Source organism: Hyperolius riggenbachi, chromosome 1, assembly GCF_040937935.1.
Source record: "Hyperolius riggenbachi isolate aHypRig1 chromosome 1, aHypRig1.pri, whole genome shotgun sequence".
Taxonomy (NCBI): Eukaryota; Metazoa; Chordata; class Amphibia; order Anura; family Hyperoliidae; genus Hyperolius; species Hyperolius riggenbachi.
The window spans coordinates 441,639,044-441,646,404 of NC_090646.1; positions in this window are offsets into that span (position 1 = coordinate 441,639,044).

A 7,361-nucleotide genomic window follows, 5' to 3' on the forward strand; every position below is an offset into this window, starting at 1 on the left:
GGCGTCTTAATACCTCTCTTTTGCAACAGCCCGAAATTAAACAACGCATATCAAAGGCGTTGGAGAACTATTTCCTGATTAATGACAACAATGAAGTCTCCCTGGCCACACTGTGGGAAGCCCATAAGTGCGTCATTCGTGGGGCTTTTATACAAGAAGCGAGCCGTCTAAAAAAAGAAAGAGAAGGTATAATAGCAAAATGTTTGGATTCTATCAGAGAACTGGAGTCAAGGCATAAGAACTCACTTTCCGCAAATGAGCTTCTAATATTAGAGACAGAAAGAGAAAAGCTTAGGGGCATTCTATTGTCTAGGGAAAAGCAAATAGCTACTAAATGCAAAAGGTCATTTTACGAATATAGTAATAAATGTGGCAAGCTCCTTGCTAGAGCATTAAAAGAGCGTTATGCCTATAGCAATATCTCTAGTATACAAGACTCCAAGGGTCATAAGCATATTAAAAATGAAGAGATTGCTGAGGTGTTTCGCACCTATTATCACTCACTATATAATCTCAAAGACCCTGACAAATCTATAACTAACACTGTCCCTAGACAAGACATTCTGCAATATTTACAAAATTCTGGTCTTCCTGCCTTATCAGAGGAAGTGATTCTGGAACTAGAAGAACCGATCTCTGAAATGGAAATTAGACAAGTTCTCAAAGATTCTCCCTCTGGCAAGGCCCCTGGTCCAGATGGCCTCTCACTGGATTACTACAAATCTTTTAAAGATATATTATGCCCATACCTGACAAAAGTCTTCAATGACTTGACTCCAGAGGAGGGTCCCGCCCATCCCCTATCTCGTGACATGTTAAAAGCTCACATCACGGTTATTCCAAAGCCGGGCAAGGACGCCACCTTGTGCTCTAATTATCGCCCGATCTCCCTCCTAAACGTAGATTTAAAGATTATGGCAAAAGTTCTAGCCAATCGTTTGGCTCCACTTATGCCTGGACTGGTTCACCCAGACCAGACAGGTTTCATTTCTGGGCGGGAAGCGCGGGACAACACCATTCGCACCCTAGACCTGATTGATTGGTTGCATAACAGGGAATCCCCGGCCCTTCTCCTCTCCACTGATGCAGAAAAAGCTTTTGATAGGGTGGGCTGGGGATTTCTGGAGGGTACACTTAGACACATTGGTCTCCGACATAAAATGCTTGCCAGAATTATGGCACTGTATACTGGTCCGTCGGCACAGGTGAGGGCGAATGGTGTTGTCTCGGAACCCTTTACAATCTCTAATGGCACACGGCAAGGCTGTCCCCTGTCCCCTCTAATATTTGCGCTCACCATTGAACCCTTTCTGCGCATGGTTCGCCAAAACATAAACATCCAAGGGATCCGGGTAAAGGCAGAGGAGCACAAGGTGGCGGCCTACGCCGACGACCTCTTGTTCTATTTGAAAACTCCTACTATTTCTCTCCCTAATCTTCTACTAGAATTGGACAAGTATAAAACTCTTGCTAATTACAAAATTAACCTGGATAAGTGCCATGCTCTTGGTATCCTCCTTCCCCCAGCTTTAAAAAACCAGCTACAAGCTAACTTCGCTTTTAAGTGGAACTCCACTGCTATTACTTACCTAGGTGTACAGATACCAGCCAAACCACAAGATATTTATAAGCTAAACTTCCCACCTTTGATAAGCAAATTCTCCCAAGATCTCCATAATTGGAACCGCCCTCATTTTTCATGGTTCGGTCGTATAAATATTCTCAAAATGAATATCATGCCACGTCTCCTATATCTATATCAAACACTCCCTATTTCCCCTCCACCCGAACATTTTAATGTAATTAAAAGATTATTCCATAACTTTATCTGGAAAGGTAAACGGGCCAGAATAAAATATGCCGCTATGGTTCTTTCCAGGTTGCAAGGAGGTTTAGCAGTACCAGATGCTAGGAAATATCATGCTGCTGCCTGCCTGGTCAGGATGGTCGATTGGCATAGGCATACTGCTCAGAAGAGATGGATACAAGTAGAATCTGCCTTGGTTGATCAAGATCTTACACTTTTACCTTGGTACTCAAAGTCTCCACCTACAGAATCTCTATCAGTTAAATCTACTCTAAGTAACCTTTCGAAATATCGCATGTTAAGCAATCTTTCCCCTTGGCCCTCACCCTTAATGCCTATACTAGATAACACAATGTTCCCCCCAGGTTGTCACAGTAACGCATACGTACCCTGGAGGATGGGCACTGCTCTTAGGGCAAAAGATCTCCTAGTAGGTAAGACATGGCGTACAATTCAGCAGTTACAAGATCAGCGCAACTGCCCATTTCTAGACCCATGGAGTCTAATGCAATTTATCCATTTTGCGCACTCAATCGGAACGAGGGACCAACTGTCCAGACCTCTAACACCTTTTGAACTACTATGTAGTGGCCAAGGTCCAATAAAAAAATCTCTGACCTGTATATATCAATTATTATGCTCTGATGAGACCTGGTCACACTCGTTGAAGGGAAAATGGGAAACAGAACTACAGGTTTCCTTTACAGATGAGCAGTGGGAAAAAATAATCTTATTAAACCATAAAACCTCGATATGCTCAAGGGTACAAGAATCTAACTACAAAATATTAACTCGCTGGTATCTTACACCCAGCAGATTACAAAAAATATATCCCACTGCGGACCCAAAGTGTTGGAGATGTAAGCAACATACAGGAAAGTTGCTTCATATCTTATGGGATTGTTATTTGATTAGAGATTTCTGGACTAAGGTACAACTATATATCAAGGAGCTCACGGATGCAGACCCGATATCAGATCCCGCTTTTTATCTATTATACCACACACAGAAACCAGTTAAAAAAGTCAAAAAATCCTTAATGAAACATCTACTGCAGGCTGCACGAGTCTCTATAACCAGACACTGGAAAGATACTAATCCTCCATCAATCCTAGAATGGATAGCAGAGCTCAAATTTATCTGTGAGATGGAATCATTAACCGCCTCCATTCATAACACTACTGAGCAATGCTCCCGCACCTGGATGCCTTGGCACGAATTTTTGGAATCTGACAAATATAAGGATCTGCTCTCTGCCTCTCATTCGTGAGCACTTTGACATAAGCTTCCCCTCCCCCTACATTGTTATTCAATGAAACTAGGTGAGCTAGCACCTATCTTACAGCTTGTAGAGAGGGAGGTCCCGCCACATAAACCTAAATCTAAACTTTCCTGTCCTGCTCTTCTCTTTTACTTTTCTTCATTCTCTCTTTCTACTAATGTCCCTGTTCTCAAGATTACTCATGTTCAGCTAGGAAGAGTTCCTAGAAGTATCTCTAAGTAAAAGTTTTACGCCACTACGTTATAAACAAAGCCCTGGCGTAAGAGATGTGGGCCCTACTATCTTATAATCTCTATAGGTGCCCTGGGATGTGAGTTCCCCTTTGGGCTCCCAGACACCTAACAGTTTTTCTAAAGGCTAAAGACCCTCATCTGATGTGCTATTCTAATCGGATAGCGTTATTGTTTTATCTTGTGTATGTGAAACCTGATAGGTCATGTATACATTCCTATAGGTTCAGCGCTGGCTTGCTGAAAAATTGTGCATTGTATTTATCGCACTTATACTTGACCATTTGTTGTATACTCCTCCTAGATATAAGATTGTATCAATGCAAATATGGCTTTGTATATCCTTGTTATACTGTTAAAAAATAGTTAAATAAAGAATTTACAAAAAAAAAAAAAAAAAGGAGTTACTGCATCATTTTTGGGGTGAATTACTACAATACTCCAAAACGTATCTGTGAAAAAGCTGAACAGCTGACATATCTGAATAAAAGAAATGAATTTTTCATTTTGTTGTTATACATTCTATCAAATTTCACCAATAATCTCTGCAGCCAAAATTATCAATGCATTCATCCAAGCGTACCTCAGGGGGTGTAGTTTACTAAATAAAGTCTTTTTTGGTTGGAATTTGACAATCTCTTTACCTCAGGCTTCATTGTAAGCAGCCTACACTGGAAAATACAAGCATGTGATTTATGCTGTGTGAAAGCTCAATTATTGACAATTTTCCTTGGACACTGCTTCTTACTGCAAAAACAATGTAACCACACATATCTGATATTGTTTTATTTAAAAGGAGTCACTGAATCATTTTTTGGGTAGATTTTCTGCCATATTCCAAAGCATGTCTGTGAAAAAGCAGAAATGTATATATTACCATTGAATTGCAATAGGTAACATTTGATTGGCTGTTGTAAGCTCCGCCCAGTTTTCTGAATTTTAACTCAGTGGCTGAATAGAGTACTGGTTAAGGGCTCTGCCTTTAACATGGGAGACCAGGGTTCGAATCCTGGCTAGGTCAAGTACCTATTCAGTAAGGAGTTCAAGGCAAGACTCCCTAACACTGCAGGGTGGCCTCCTGAGCGCGTCCCAGTGGCTGCAGCTCTTGAGCGCTTTGAGTCCGACAGGAGAAAAGCGCTATATAAATGTTCGGATTATTATTATTATTATTATAACTCCAGTCACCCAGTCATGGTCTGTGCCAAGTTGTGGGCCTCTGGCTTTAAAACTGTGAGAATGGCAATATTTAAAAAATGTACATTGACGTCAATAGGTGAAATCTGATTGGCTGTTTGTGGCTCCACCCACTTTTGCTAAATTTTGACCGCAGTCACCCAGTGAGTAATTGTGCTAAGTTTGGGATGCCTGGCATTTAAACTGCAATAATAGCAGTAGTTAATCTTTTTTCATTAAGGTCAATAGCTGAAATCTGATTGGCTGTTATTGCCCCACCCCTTTTTTCCCCTAAATGTGAACCACAGTCACTCAGTGGCCAACACTTTAAGGTTTGGGAATCCTGGCATTCAAAGTGTCGAAATGGCAGAAGTTTTAATTTCTCCATTGAAAATCAATGAGTGATATATGATTGGTTGTCGGTGGCTCCGCCCACTTTTTCTAACCTTGAAGTGCAAACACCCAGTGAGAACATTTGTAAACTTTGGGGTCCTTGACATCAATAATATGAGAATAGCAGAATTTTAAATGTTCCCATGTAAATAAATCACTGAAATTCAATTGGCTGCTTGTGGCTCTGCCCACTTTAAAAATGTCAACCCAAGCCACAACCCAAGCTGCAATTTAAATTTTCCCATATAAAACAAACAGCTGAAATGTGATTGGCTGTCGACGGCTCCGCCCACTTTTCCAAAATTCTAACCATAGTAACCCAGTGACCCATGGTGCCAAGTTTGGGGACTCTGGCTTTAAAACTGTTAGAATGACAGCTTTTACAATTTTCTAATTAAAGTCAATAGGGAAAATCCGATTGGTTGTTTGTGGCTCCGCCCACTTTTGCAGTCCCCAAAATGTGACAGAAATGTTACGTCAACCCCATGACTAAGTGACCCAAGTTTGGTGAGTTTACCTTCACATCTGTCTGATTGGCGAAAGTTTAACATTTTCCAATGAAAGTCTATGGGAAAAAATGGGGTTTTCGGGGGGCCACCCCAGGGGCACCGAGGGTAAGATCGCTTAACAGAGCACAAGCAACCTGCACGGCTATGGGCCGAAGAAGTGTGCAAAATTTTACACATGCCCTCCTAAAACTCTTAAAACTGTGGCATGAATAGCATTTTAGCATTTCCATGTTAAAAGGATTATTTGCACTGATTAACATTGGGCAGGAGTGGTAGCGAAGGGGAACTGTGGCTGTCTACCATGTGCAACGTTGTGAGTTCGACTCCTGGAGCAGGCATGGGCAACCTGGACGCGGGTTAATGTCCATGGCTGGGACGTTGACTCAAACATCCTGGGGACGAAGCAGTAAACCTCACACACACCTGCCCAATTTTTTATGTCACAATACTTTCTGACTGATTTTAGCAGCAATTAATTTTTTCCCTTTGGCTGTTGCTAGCTCCGCCCACTTTTTTTAACCATTTCAGCCCACGAGTATTTTTCATCTTATGGCCGAGAGGAATTTTCCCATTTCAGCACTCCTCCCTTTCATTCCCCAATAACTTTATCACTACTTATCACAAAGAAATGATCTATACCTTGTTTTTTCCACCACCAATTAGGCTTTCTTTGGGTGGTACATTATGCTAAGAATTATTTTATTCTAAATGCATTTTAACGGAAATAATTAAGAAAAAAATGGAAAAAATCATTATTTTTTAGTTTTCGGCCATTATAGTTTTAAAATACCACATGCTACCGTAATTAAAATCTACACATTTTATTTGCCCATTTGTCCCGGTTATTGCAATGGTAAAATTATATCCCTAGTATAATGTATGGTGACAATATTTTATTTGGAAATAAAGGTACATTTTTTCAGTTTTACATCCATCGCTAATTTTTACCCCATACATTTATAATAATATAGCCTCTCGACATACATTTTTTTTTATTCCCTAAAGTCAGTAGATGTAATTTTACTATTTGGCCACAAGATGTTCCCGCTGAGCAAAATCCTATGTAGCGTACCAAGTACGCTACATAGGAAACAATGTGTTGCTCCATTGTTCCTAGGGAAGTGATGCAGGCTTCAATGGAATCCTGCGGCATGGGTGTCCTGTGGGGAGATTAATGAATGGGAATTTTGCTCCCATTCATTAGTGTAACAATTGTGCGGCGGAAAGCGGTGGAAATCGTCGGCAGAAGGAAGTGCGGCGGCTCTATCTAAGAATAAACACTGTCTTTGAACAAAAACAGTGTTTATTCTCGGTTGACACATACGGATTGGCACAGGTGACTTTTGTCCCCTGCAGCCAAGCCCCCCTGTTGCTGGCAACATCGCGATTGTGACCATCTGCCCGCATGATCACGCGCAAACACCCCCCCCCCCAAACTGCAGGGACGTGACTAGCGCGTCCCTGCGGCTGTAGCAGCTGCTGCTGGGGACGCGAAGCTCACGTCCGCGTGGCATAAATGGTTAAAATAAGCTTATCGCAGTGAATTTGAGATTAAGGGTCTGATATATGAAAGGCTGATAATTTTGCTGTGCGCAATTTCACTGGTCCTAACGTCAGCATTATGCCGCTAGTTACCACAGCAATGCCCGCATTCATTTTTTTCTTCTTGAAAGTGAGTGCTTCATGCTGATATCAAAGTCAACAATACAAGCGAGAGCAAAAATGCAAATGCAGACGCATACAGGTTTATTAATTTTGCGGCAAAATCTGGACATGCACCGCACAGGACTCACATGACAGGCAAGTTGAAAATGCAAAAGATACTGCTTAATTGCCTCGAGATAAGTAAATCCTATGCCGCAGTTGTAGCCACTTGTCTCGGAAGTGGCATAGTATTTACACTGCTGGATTTCAACGGTACTGTTTCAATCGACTGTGCACACTGCTGGTGAATCGGCTGTGGTAAA